This window comes from Saccostrea echinata, unplaced genomic scaffold (assembly GCF_033153115.1).
Source record: "Saccostrea echinata isolate AGI-Se365-2 ecotype Australia unplaced genomic scaffold, CSIRO_AGI_Sech_v1 ptg000009l, whole genome shotgun sequence".
Classification (NCBI taxonomy): domain Eukaryota; kingdom Metazoa; phylum Mollusca; class Bivalvia; order Ostreida; family Ostreidae; genus Saccostrea; species Saccostrea echinata.
In genome coordinates, this window is record NW_026889758.1 from 25609138 (window position 1) to 25622388 (window position 13251).

A 13251-nucleotide genomic window follows, 5' to 3' on the forward strand; every position below is an offset into this window, starting at 1 on the left:
TATAATGTTGGAGTTTGTTCACAGTTATTGAATTATATAGGCATAGGTCAATTATAGTATACATGCAGGTAGAATCCATGACAATTGAGCCATAAGTGAAAAGTATTTTTGAATCCTTAATGATAGAATTTTGGCAGATTTAGATTTTACTGACTTAACTTGGGAAGACCTCTTAAATAAAAAAAAGTCACATGAGTATAAGCATCAGGGCAACTATACTTTATGATATTACAATTTTTCATAGCATGTATTACCAGTACACAAAAACATAAGTATGTGTATGTACATGTAATTATAACCTTTTTATCTCGAATTCAAATAAAAATATTGAAAACCTTATACATTGTTTTATTGACTTGGTAATAAATTGCTTTGTCATTGTTGAAATGTGGATACATGCATATACACGGTATCAGTAAGTAATTAAACTTTTTCAAACAATTTTAGACATTTAAAAACAAGTAAATGTGCAGAGAGTGTAGAAGTCTGTGCATCACTTTTCTTGGCCTGGAATTCTTCAAACAGGACAGGATAGGTTTGGTAGGACATCCTCAGATTCTCAACTTTGTTTAGGTAGTTGCTTCTTGTGATTCACCTGTGAAATTATTATTTCAAAAATAAATATAACAAAATGTAGTAATGTAACTGATCATTCAATGTCAAGCTAAGCAAATAAAGGAATAGATAATATAAAATTAAAAACAAGAGGCCCAGGGGCCACATCGCCCACCTTGAGCACTATGGCTAGGAAAAAGCAGAAATCAGTTTAGTCTTGAAAGGTTGAAAAGTTTAAATATAAAAGTGGTTTGGGGGGGGGATGATTTCAACAAATTTGAATCTACATTACCTGAGGATGCTTCCATTTAAATATGACTAATCATGGCTTTGCTGTTCTTGAGTAGAAGATTTTTAAAGATTTTTCCTACGTATTCCTATGTAAAACTTTGATCACCCATTGTGGCCACACCCGACCCCCAGGGGTCATGTTTGAACAAACTTGATTCAACACTAATCTAAGAATGCTTCCATATAAATATGACCAATCATGTCTTTGCTGTTCTTAAGAAATAGTTTTTTTTAAAGATTTTTACTATGTATTCCTATGTAAAACTTTGATCGCCCATTGTGGCCCCACCCGACCCCCCGGGGTCATGATTTGAACAAACTTGAATCTACACTACCTCAGGATGCTTCCATGTAAATAAGACCAATCATGGTTTTGCTGTTCTTGAGAAGATTTTTAAAGATTTTTCCTATATATTCCTATGTAAAACTTTGATCGCCCATTGCGGCCCCACCCGACCCCCGGGGTCATGATTTGAACAAACTTGAATGTACACTATCTGAGGATGCTTCCACATAAGTTTCATATTTTCAAGCACAGTGGTTCTTGAGAAGAAGATTTTTTAATGATGCCATTAATTTTTCACGAATTCATAATTATCTCCCCTTGGAAGAAGGCGTGGCCCTTCTTTTAAACAAATTTGAATCCCCTTTACCTAAGGATACTTTGTGGCAAGTTTGGTTGAAATTGGCCCAGTGGTTCTGGAGAAGAAGTCGAAAATGTGAAAAGTTTACAGACGGACAGACAGATGGACTACAGACAAAATGTGATCAGAAAAGCTCACTTGAGCCTTTTGGCTCAGGTGAGCTAAAAATATGAAAGCAAGAGAGGGCCAAACTAAGAGTTTAATTATTAATTCATAATGGAAGTAAACACTCAGCTTGAAAGACACACAATTCAATCAATTTTAAGTTCATTTACAGTGTATGTAGGTGTCAACCTTTCATCAACTACTTCTGTATATAATATTGAAGGGTTTTAATTTGTAAGACAGAGTGAATTAAAGTTATACATGTATTTATTTATGTGTATTTAACACAACACCATAAATGTGATGACGCAGAATGGTCTACAAACAAACAAACTTATTTTGTGTGATCTCATAAACTACATGTGTCTTCCTTCTGTGGCCAAACATGTATAAAATTTGAAAGCTAAGGATATTATAAAGAAAACCAATATTGTTGACTGAGTTACATCCCATTCCCAAATATATGTTTAATGAAATCGATTCATAGTGATTGGACCCTTCCAACTATAGTTGTCTTTCTGTAATGGACAATTCCTCTGTGTAACATTTTTTTTTAAGTAATGGGGTAAATCAAAGACTGTTGAACAGATGGAATTCATTAAGATATGATTAATATATTTTATTAATATTTAGTCATGCAATCAGTAAGAATAAATACCTGTTGGCTCTCTATTCCCTTAGGAATACACCAGGTCTAGAGCACAGTCCTAAGTTAGCTTAGAGTACATTGATCAATCTCAGCTTTACACTAGCTGGCATTATGACAAAGGAGGGGACACAACTCAGATGTCTCAACCTGCAACACACAAATTATTTGAAGTGACATGTTTTACACTATATCAGAGATTACAAAAAAATCTCCCAGTCATGGTTACTTTATGGAAGGTATACTCAATGAATTGTGCCATAGTCACTGAAACTGCTTTTAGTCAATACCAAACAGCCAATTTCGGGCATAAAATTATTTACACCTTTTGCATTTAAATAAAATTAAATGAACAGTGATTTGGAATATTACTGGTATGTACCCTAAATCACTGCACTGAACCGTAAACTTTGCTTAATTTCAGAAATATTTGATTTCAAAAATATAAAAAAAAATTCTGAGGAATTGTCAGAGAATGTACATGTACCATGATGGATTAATTTTGCTGGGAAATGAAAACAAACACCAAAGGGCAAGGATTTTATTTTACAAACTAGATGTGTGTGGTATCACCACAAATGCCCCCGCAGACAGCCAAAATTTCAAATTGCAAATTGTAAATTGCACATTTGTAGCCAAGATAATGATTAGAAATTGAGAATTTTTAAATCTTTTCCAAGTTCAAGGGGGATAACTGTCAATACCATGACCAAATTCAAACTTGACCTGCATATTCCTATGACGTATCCATATATCAAATTTGAGTTGAATGTGTACAACTGTTGCCGAGATAATGAAAGGAAATTCAATGATGACGGAAAGACAGAATGACGGAACAGGGTAACACTATATGCCCCCCCTCCCATTTTATGGCGGGGCATAAAAATTCTGAAGATTAAGTGGTACCTATATTCTCCTACATTTCAGATGACAAGGAAAGTATTTCTATTCTGCTAAGGCAAATTTTCAAACTTCTAAAAAAAAAAAGTTCAAGCTATAGATTTCCATAAAAGAAGTTTTGCAATTATGACTTGGCAATCCATTATTATAATTTTTATTTCCATTTCACACAATAGAATTTGCATCAAAATCAAAGAATGTCTTTATCCCTTTCCTTTAGTGAGAGCAGAAAAAATTAAAATTAGACCCAACTAGATCGCAATGTGTAGCAATCTTGTTGGAGCGGAATAAAGATCAAATTTTAGTTAGACTGAATTTATTTAAATCTGTTAATTTTTTGTGCGATTTATTGAAGGATAATGACTAGCGCATATTATTGATCTTTGCAATCAATCAGAGTTCAGCTTATTGTATAAAGGACAAGAGACAAAATGTACATAATTAAACCACAGGTACTTCAAGGGAACAGGAACACAATCCACCCCAACCCTCTAAAATTTTGGGCTTCCCGAGTTATTTTTTGATTTATTTTTTTAAGCTTATATGTTGATGTATAATGCACTATAAAAATTCACAATTAATGCAATAATAAGCTATGTATAAAAATATACCAATGATATAAATAGAGAGGTTATTTATATTTTTTTTTTTTGGGGGGGGATACATCAGATACCAGAGACATATATATCTCTGGATACATATACATGTATAGCTTATTGCATCAATTGTGAATTTTTATAGTGCATTATACATCAACAAATGCTTTAAAAAATCATGAAAAATATAATTCAGAGAGCCATTAATGTTTTTGGAGAAGTTGCTACCCCCCTTGCCTTTTGAAATCGTTGCAACGGGCCTGATGGGGGGGGGGGGGTTCTGTCCCCAAGCACCCGTGCATTAAACCATGAGTATTAGAACCTAATGGGGCTTAAATTACTTGTAGAATTGCTGGTGGTTGGCTGGGAGCAAATCTCCCCAGTTTTTTTTCCACAAAACAACATTAATTACGCCCAATAAAAATATTCAGCAAAAGTTCACTGTTCAACGGAATAGACCCCCACCCGATTTCTCCAACTCGATTTTGACGAGGATGTTAATTAAAGTAGTCTTTAAATTTGACCTATTTTACAATATAACTTAAATAAATATGACAAGTAATTCAGTGTTGTCTAGATTTAAAATTAGAAACAGCTGATTATTTCAAAAGCTGAGAAAATTCGGTCCATCGCAGTTGAGATTATTGCTAGCCTACTTTCGTTTTCCTGAATATAAAGACTTTAGCATGTTTATCGACAAAGTAGTCATTATCCTTTTGTTGTTTCAAACAATGGATTTAGCATTTCTTTCTACATACTTCATTCTGGGATTGGACATGCTGAAAGAGATCTACCGTATATATAATCATCAAACATTTCACTTCCTGCCATGTGGTGTCTAGCCTCGCTTTCGTATTATAAGGGAGGAATAATTATTTCATTTTAAGGATAACTTGAAAAGAGATATCTCTTTAATTAAGAGAGATATCTCTTTAACTTAGAAAGATATCTCTTTTTGAAAATCTAAAGAGATATCTCTCTAACTTAGAAAGATATCTCTTTTAACGTTGTTAAAGAGATATCTCTCTAACTTTAAGAGATATCTCTCTCGCTTTAAGAGATATTTCTCTAGCTTAAAAAGATATCTCTCTAAGTAAAAGAGATATCTCTCTTGCAAAAAGAGATATCTCTTTTGTTTATAGAGATATCTCTCTAGGTTATAAAGATATCTCTCTTAGTCAAAGAGATATCTCTCTTGGTCAAAGAGATATCTCTTTTAGTTAAAGAGATATCTCTATAAGCTAAAGAGATATCTCTCTAAGCTAAAGAGATATCTCTCTTATTGAAAGAAAAAATTATTTTACGAATAAATAGTAAAAGGGCTTGCCATACATTTAGTCCGTCGCATTGAATACAGCGTTTAACTTAGCTGTTCAACTTTAAATTATTTGATTTTTTGTTTACCAAAGATTGACTTCTTTAATAGCATTCAACGTAACTTTGATATAAAAAAAAAAATAAAGAGTGAAAGAAAGATATCGTTCACACCTGAATTAATCACATGCACTTATTTTTGTTTATGGTTGTATATTTACATCCACTGAATATTCTCTCCTTTGTTTCTTAAGAAAACCATTGTAGTACACCGCTAAGCACAAGCATATCCTTGAGCATTGGCTGCTCCATCAATGAAACGTACAATGATGTACATATCAATAATACACTATCTCATCTACTAGGATTTTTTAGTTAGTTAAAATTTGTTGTTGTTGTTGTTGTTTTTTTTTATTTTGGGTTCCATCTTCTCTTTGAAAAACGTTGCTATGGGCGTGGTCGAAACAGGCCCACTTTTTTCGTTCTTTATCTTAATTACATCATTGTAAAAAAAATAAATAAACACAAAAAAAATCATAGACATCCAAAGAATATCTACGCCTCACTTATACGTGTTGATGTAAACGAGGAATATAATATTCAATTCTACATGTATGTAGAACACTTGTCATTAATACATTAGAATGTCACAAATTATTAACTTCAGATAAAGATGGATTCAAAATAGAAAAAAAAATATTCCACTTACCATTGAAGTCAATGAAACATGTTAAAATAACCAACAAGAATGTCAGTAGTAATATTTCTGTAAATTTCATTTTGTTTCGTGTGAAAAATCTCTATAAAAAAAAAAGACTCCTCTGTATTCAATGTATAATGGTATCTTAGTTAAGCTTAGCGTCATTGAAAGACACGGGTACTTTAAAATTAGACAATGTTTTAAAAAACAGTCACCAGTGTGCTTTTTGTAGATAACAATCTAAATGTTTTAACTCAACTCCATGATGGTAGACTTCTATATTTGTAGACTGAAATTTTTTCCCCTATGGACATCATTGATAAATATGAGCAATGGTGATTAAAATGAAGACAGGGTGATATCTTTTCATTCGAAAATCAAAGTTAATATATATACGTCAATTCTAATTAATATTGAAATTGGGAAAATAATAATTAGATCTCGATGCAAAAATAATGCTTTTTTTTGGGTGGGTTGAATATCATTAGTCAATTGTAGTCATTCAAATCTCCCTTGGTCCATCAAAGTTTGCAGAATATCAGTTATTTATTCTTTTTTATGCCTCCATAATCGAAGTCTCGGGGGCATATAATGTCCGTCTGTCTGTTTGTTTGTTTGCATGTTTATCTGCTCATCCGCAAAAACATTAATTTTGCCCATTACATTTGAACGGTTGGAGCTACAGCTACCATATTTCACATGTTTATTTCTTGTGACAATACCTTTCTTTGGGTTTCCATTTTTTACCTGTTGTCCTTGACCTCGGAGTTTGATCTACTTTGTCCTTCTTTTGTAAAACATTATGATCCTTAGCCATAGCTTTTGAATGGTTGATGCTAGGGTTTTCATATTTCACATGTGAATTTCTTGTGACAAGTTCTTTCTTTGGGTCCAATACTTTTGACCATATGACCTTGGAGTTGACCTACGTTTAAAAAAAAAACAACTTTAACCTTGGCATTAACTACTGAATGGTTGGTGCTACAGCTTTCATATTTCACCTGTTTATTCCTTGTGACAAGACTTCATTTTCGACTTGAAAGTTTGACCTACTTCCCTAGAACTTTAAAAATTGCCCATAACCTTTGAACGACTGTGCTAGCCAAGGGTTTTCTTATTTCACTTGAATATTTCCTGTGAAGAAACCTTCCTTTGGGTACGAATATTTTTGACCATGACCTTGGAGTTAGACTTATTTTTGAAAACAAAATTAAACTTGCTATTTTTTGAACGATTGGTGTTAGAGCTTTCATACTGCGCCTGTGTTTTCTTTGCGAAAAGGCCCTCTTTAGTACCAATATTAGTGTTTCACAACTACATCTCGTTTTTTCTATGGGCGCGCCTGATTTGGCTACACTTCTCGTGTGCAGCCCATGAATTGGATTCCTATGCCCTCTTTGGTACCAAAATTAGTGTTTCACAATCACATCTTGTTTTTATTATGAGCGCGCTTGATTTGTTTACACCGAACACAAAGTGTACATTTTTCCATAATCAATTAAGTGCAAGGTTGTATACTTTTTGGTGTATACCACCTACATCCCATCCTCTACAGGGTGTGTGTTGGTAAATGCATCGAAAATTCAATATGATTGAAAAAAGTCGAGACGTTAAAACTGCAGAATTTTTTTCTGTATTGGAGATAACTGTCAAGTAATTGGTAGGATGATTGCAGTGACTTGTGTTTAGTAATTTAGTCACGTGTTCAGTGCATTTTATAGAAATGCATCTAATATAATGCAAACTTTAGATAGGATAAAACCATGTTCTTGTGAATGATCTTTGTAAATCTATGAACAGAAAATCAATTCGGCATTTTAATTAAAGGGAAACTATCTATATGTAATTTTTGTGTACATTTTGAAAAAGTTCAGATACTAGCTAATACATGCATGTCTATGTATCTCCAACTTTGTATATTATGTCTTGCTGGCATATGCAATTACTCTTTTGTAACCCTCATAAACTTGAGAAAACACTGCTCCCATTGCAAAGTTACTTGCATGCAGGTCCAATATAAATGTCTTACTGAAGTTGGGATAGGCAAGGATTGACTTGTGGAAAGCTTTTTGACAATTCGCATTTCAAACAAAGAATTTATTTATTTATTTATTTTTTTTTTTGGTCTGTCAAAGAAATTGACAGCAAATTTCCTGTAGTTTTACATATATCCAAAAAGGAACGTAGCTCACTCACAATGGCTGGCACTGACATATCCTAAATCGCTTGGATCAGTGGTAACACCTTTCTACACACTATTATGTGTCCGAGATATTCTACTGACTTGTAAAACAAAGAACACTTTTTGGCATCCAACTTTAAACTTTATTTGCCAATCGGTCGAACACTTAGCATGGAATCTATAGCATGTCCTTTAATGTCTTACTAATGACGATGACATCGCACGTCCAAGTAAATCAAACATATTTCCGAATTCAACCCTGCAAGGACTGTTTCCATCAATCTTTCAAATGTTGCCCTGGCACTGCACAAGCCAAAGGAAATCACTAGTTGATACAGTCCTTTTTCTTGTGGCAAAAGCAGTCTTTATTTTGTCACTGGCTTCCATTTTCACCTGCCAGTAGTCCTTGACCAAGTCAAGGGTCGAGAACCACGAAGCACCACTTAGATTATCTACCATGTCATCAATCCTCAAAAGAGGATATTAAACATATTTTGAAGTAACCGCATTTAATCGCCGATAACCTATGCAAAAATTCATCCATTCTTCATTTCGACCTTTACGAGACCCGAGCCCACGGGCTAGATCAAGTTCAATCACATTTCTTTCAATCATATATATTATATTCACCAACATATCTTTCTCTCTCATATGCATGGGTAAACGTATTGATCGTCGTTTTATTGGGCGTACGTCCCCGGTGTCAACACTAGACTTAACAACATTTGTTTTGCCTAGTTCATCTTTTGAACTAGAACAGAAAAGCATATCTGGACAACAGAATTAGATCCTTTGACAAAACTCCTTAGTGTTTTTTAATTGCTTGGATGGGCAATGTCTGATTATATGTTCTTCTTATGACAATTGTAGCACTTTATTGTTTTGGAAAGTTGTCGTTGCTTCTTGCCATTACAATCTGGCCAGTTCATTGAGCTTGGTTACTTACTCGTCATTTCCTGCATGACTGTCTTAAGGAGGTTGGGGGAGTCTAAATAAAAATTTCTTTAAAATTCATCAAATTAGCAGAAATGCTTGATATAATCATCAGTTACATTTTAATGTAAAAGATCACATCAAATTCAAACTTAATTTTAGAATTTATTGCATCTTAGTATATTGCACATCATGTCAACATAAAAACATAACAATAACAATATGAAACACAAATATAAAGCTGAAAGTGGCTTAAATTTAACAATAACATCAGATGATTGATTACAACAACAAAAACTTAATATCAATCAAAATGTTATATAAACATAACCTCGCATTAATGTCATTATTCAAAATTTAAAAAAAGTAACCACAAGATTTTGTTCAGTTTATTACATTATAATAATCATATATGTTAAATTTGGTAATATTAATGGTTCATCGTAGTTTCTTCCATGTTCTCCACTTAGATTTCAAAGCACCCCTTGCGCTTTTCACCTCAAAGAGACTGCCAAGTAAAGTCTTTTTTCTTAAGCACTCCAGGTATTCAAAGCTGGAGGAGGGGCACAAAGATACTTTTGCCTCTTCCCCTCTTCAAACTTGGTGATGGGGACAGTAGCCCCCTATGCCTGTGATCTAACTGCTGATTTCTCTTCATCCCCCTTTTTCAAAACATTTTAAAATCTATATCCGCCGATAATCGTATACGATAGCAAATACATGGTACAGGAGCTCTCACCGAGTCCCGAGTGAAGTGAAGATTTATTAGAATTCCTGCCCCCGCGAAGTTAATCCAAAAACAATATTCATAAATTTATATAACTATATACTGTATTTATTATTACATATCGACATTACTATATTGATATGATTAAATATCTTCCTTTGATCAATATCTTGAAATCGATATTTTTTAAGTCGATAATACTTATAGCAATAAAATGAATTAAATAAAAGAAGGTGCCTTAATTATGTTAAAATATCTAAATACAATTCAAAATATGTGTATAAATAAGGAGTTATAACACTTTATATGTTAATAAGTTCCGTAGTGTCCTCCTCCTATCCGTTTTCGTCCGTCGTCGTGTGTCGTGTGTTAACATTTGAACATTTTTAGCTTCTTCTCTGAAACCAAATTTGGCATATAGTATCTGGGGGTGAAGGGGAACAAAAATTGTGAATTTCAGGGTCCCTGCCCCCCTGGGGCTTGAGGGGCGGGGCTAAAACCACCAAAATTAATGCAATCTTTAAAAATATTCTTCTTTACTCCTGGACATCAAGCAGTCAAACTCTTGGCATGATTATAATGAGCATTGAGCCCTCTACCAAAGTTGTGAAATTCATGCCCCCAGGGTCAGGGGTTCTGGTGCTAGGGTGGGGCTATATAGATCATATAGTGAAAGTGCATTATATTTTGGAAAATCTTCTTCTCTGCTCCTGGGTATTAAAAAAACTAACTAAGTACATAGTTATGAAGAGCAAGAGTGCCTCTTCCAAAATTGTGAATTTCATGGCCCCAGGGTCAGGGGTTCTGGTGTTAGGGTGGGGCTCTATTGATTATATAGTAAAAATGCATTAATTCTTTGAAAATATTCTTTTCTGCTCCTGGGTATTAAATAAACTAACTTAGCACATAGTTATGATGAGCAAGAGTGCCTCTTCCAAAATTGTGAATTTCGTGGCCCCAGGGTTAGGGGTCCTGATGTTAGGGTGGGGCTCTATTGATTATATAGTAAAATGCATTAATTCTTTGAAAATCTTCTTCTCTGCGCTTGCATGGATATTAAATAAACCAAGTAATAGCTTTACAAAAAGCTTGCCTGACTAATCAATCAATATCTATGGAACGTATATGCAAGAGAGGTGCTAAACGTTTCCGTCATCAAGGAGCGACATAGTTGCGATACTTCATTACACAACATGAACAATTGACTTTCTCAAATGTCATAACCAAATACTAAAGATTAACGAATATGACATGCCACTATTTGGTCATTTATTAGTTAGCCCACGGGCTGACTAGTTACGTTGGGATGAAACTGCAAGTGCGCTAGCGTAGATTATAATCAAAGGCAGATCCAGCACCGGCACGCCGGGCGTGTGCCCCTACCCCCATTTTTGGTATGTAGAACTTATATGTTCATTATCTAAAATCAAGGAAAAAACACCTCTTATTTGTAAGAATTCGTCAGCTTCCGGGGGCTTCGGCCCCGTACCCCCATCAGAGCTCTGCCCTGGACCCACTGGGGTTTCAATACAGCCCCAAAACCCCCTGCCTTCTACTGCGCCCTCCCGTTATGAATTTCCTGGATCCGCCACTGATAATTCTGGGGAAAATAGTTAGATGATGCGTTTTAAAGAAATTCATATTACTAGAGGGCGCGCTTCCTCATGCACACTCCCTGGTCAGTGATAGATTGATGAGACGGCCTCTATTTATAGACTGGTCTGTTTTCCGTCGTTCTCGACGACGAGGTAAATTATGAACAGTTTTAACTGGGAAAGTTGTCTTGAAGTGTTTGTAACAAAAATGCTTCAATGCTACTCTAGAAATCAAAGTAAATGACCTGTACACTTTATAGCTAGCGTAAAACAAAATATTAATAACACCCCCCTCCCCCGGACAAAACTCACGCGATGATGGTCTTACCATATACATGTATTATAAATGAGTTTAAAATACATCATTCTTTATATACAGTTTTGAAATTGTTTAGTTTTTTTTTTCAATCGATTTCAGGACCTTTCTCATAACTATAATAACGTGCTTTTTCATGAAATGAAAACCAGTACAGATCATGATGTCTTCTTCATTTTGCCGAATCTTAGAACCTTACGGGAGTGAAGCCCATTCCTCTACGGGTACTGACCTACACTCTTGTCACTGTATTAAAAAGAAACCCTTGTTCATCACAAAGCATGAAATAATATGCTATACTCGCTGACTTTCTAAGCTTTTTTAAAAACCTAACCTTTTAACGTACATTATTAATAAATGTAATATTGAAAGAAAGGCTAGGTGGTAAACAGACTGAATCAAGAAGGGATGTCCCATTTACTAGGTGGAGGGAGTTTGTTTATGATTAGACTAGTCCACTTTTGGGATAAATAGTAAGAATAATCATCAAATCCATTGCTTTAGAGTTGCCTGTCCATTTACAATGTGTTCTCTCAAAGCAATGAGATAAAATTTACTGTTAATAAAAAATCTGGAGCTTAAGAATCATGTTAAAAGAATAAACTTTATTGTTTCCATAGAAGTTATCACACCCATTCAATAGAACAACCCAAGAAAAAGGCGCGAAGATAATTTACATGTGACATTTGGCGCGAAATGATTGTGTCACCCCTTTCGTAGAAGGCAAATGGACTGATCCAGTAGTTTCGAAACGGTTAGCGCTAGATGGTACAATGTACAGGTAGGCGAACACGAGTTATCTTTCATGACCACGAGTTATCTTTCATAAGTGTGCTGATTACGTAGGGTGAATATGTGCGGATTTATTCACTCGTACATGGAATATTCAACGTGTGATAAAATATACGGAAAGAAATGAAATATTCCTAAATAATATTTATTTCACTGTTAATTTACAATGGGTAATTATATATTAAGTCGTACGCGTAAAAGTCGAAATGCCAGTCTATATTAACAATGTATAAATGAAATTAATTATCAAATATTGATAAATTGTTGACAATCGTGGATTTATTTCATTTCAAATAAAAGTCGTTGAACTATATAATCATATTTATTTTTCTTTCAATATTAATTTGTTGTTCGAGTGATGCAATTTTATGTTTATGTGAATTGCGCATAGAGAATGCTGGGGGGGGGGGGGGGGATTATCGAGTGGAAACAGGCACGTATCGTTGCAAAAAAAAACAAACAAACAAACAAAACAAAACAAAAACATATGTCTAGAGGCTATCTTAAGATCCCCTCCCCAATTTTTTCACCCAATCCAACTCTGATATAGCATTACCTAAGGATTGAGAAGAGAGCCACCGTGTAAGCAGTATCTTTTAAGTCGCGTTAAACACGTGGAATACAATATATTCTTAATCAGGTGGATCACATGTCACTCAATAATTTAAAGATTAATCAATTTTTTTCGACTCAAGTTGTAAGTTAGATTTTTCCTTGTAATTTCATAAAATATTCATACCTATATATATGCGAATATTCCTTTCTATTCATGTGTAGAATAATGTAAAGGCGAAGACTTCAACAGGCGAGAAGTGTCAATATAAGAAGGTTCACTTCTCCTGAGGGGGAGGGGGGTTATCCTCGAAAAAAAAAATACGGAAAAAGACCAGAATGGTGCAATTGTATGTCAAGAAAAATGAAAGAAAGGATTTATTTTGGTTTGCTATTTATATTA

General features: G+C 34.2%; 1 long non-coding RNA gene across 1 annotated transcript; it reads right to left on the minus strand.

Annotated features, from left to right (window-relative positions):
- Positions 1-419: 419 nt before the first annotated feature.
- Positions 420-3208, minus strand: LOC133183515 (uncharacterized). Its single transcript, XR_009720659.1, has 3 exons — positions 3148-3208; positions 2254-2391; positions 420-595 (listed from the first exon to the last, which is right to left on the minus strand). It is a non-coding gene; the product is annotated as an uncharacterized LOC133183515 (long non-coding RNA).
- Between the last annotated feature and the right edge of the window lie 10043 nt (positions 3209-13251).